At 52.3% G+C, this 470-nt stretch overlaps 1 protein-coding gene across 3 annotated transcripts in view; it reads right to left on the bottom strand.

The window, feature by feature from the left end:
* Positions 1-115, bottom strand: part of LOC115123209 (choline-phosphate cytidylyltransferase B-like) — a 14,003-nt gene extending 13,888 nt beyond the window's left edge. For 2 of the 3 annotated variants that reach the window (XM_065019277.1, XM_065019278.1), the window contains exon 1: positions 1-42. This exon is cut by the window's left edge and continues 86 nt beyond it. The gene's annotated coding sequence lies outside the window, so the exon portion shown is untranslated. The other variant, XM_065019280.1, reaches the window with a different exon arrangement.
* Positions 116-470: the final 355 nt, after the last annotated feature.

Here is a 470-nt window from a genome sequence, read left to right as displayed (position 1 = left end):
TGACTCAGCATCAGAGAGATGATGCCTCTCTCTATTTCTCTGTCTCTCACCCAATCTCTCTCTATTTCTCTCTACCTCTCTCGGCCTCTTTCCCCTCTCTTCACTTCCCCCTGTATCCCCGCCCACTCTGCCCTACTCTCCCTCCCTCTCTCCTTCCCTCTCTCCTCCCTCTCCTCCTCCCTTTGGCAGAGTGATCCCTCGCTCACAGACCAGCAGCCAAGCGTCTCCAAACTCTTGCCATGGCGATGACAAAGGGGAGAGAGAGAACTCCAATCAGTGCACAGCTCCCACCGTCTCATTTGCATGGGTGATACGGATTGGCTGAGCTGGCTAGGACCATCAGTGAAGGATGGCAGTGAGTATTAGTGTCTAGGAGGCTATATGTCAATAGTCTACAGTAGCTCCTCTCCTCTCTTCTCTTCTCTTCTCTTCTCTTCTCTTCTCTTCTCTTCTCTTCTCCTCTCCTCTCC

Source organism: Oncorhynchus nerka, linkage group LG6 (assembly GCF_034236695.1).
Source record: "Oncorhynchus nerka isolate Pitt River linkage group LG6, Oner_Uvic_2.0, whole genome shotgun sequence".
Lineage (NCBI taxonomy): Eukaryota > Metazoa > Chordata > Actinopteri > Salmoniformes > Salmonidae > Oncorhynchus > Oncorhynchus nerka.
Note: the sequence above shows the minus strand (reverse complement) of the source record. Positions and strands in the feature narration are given on the sequence as shown.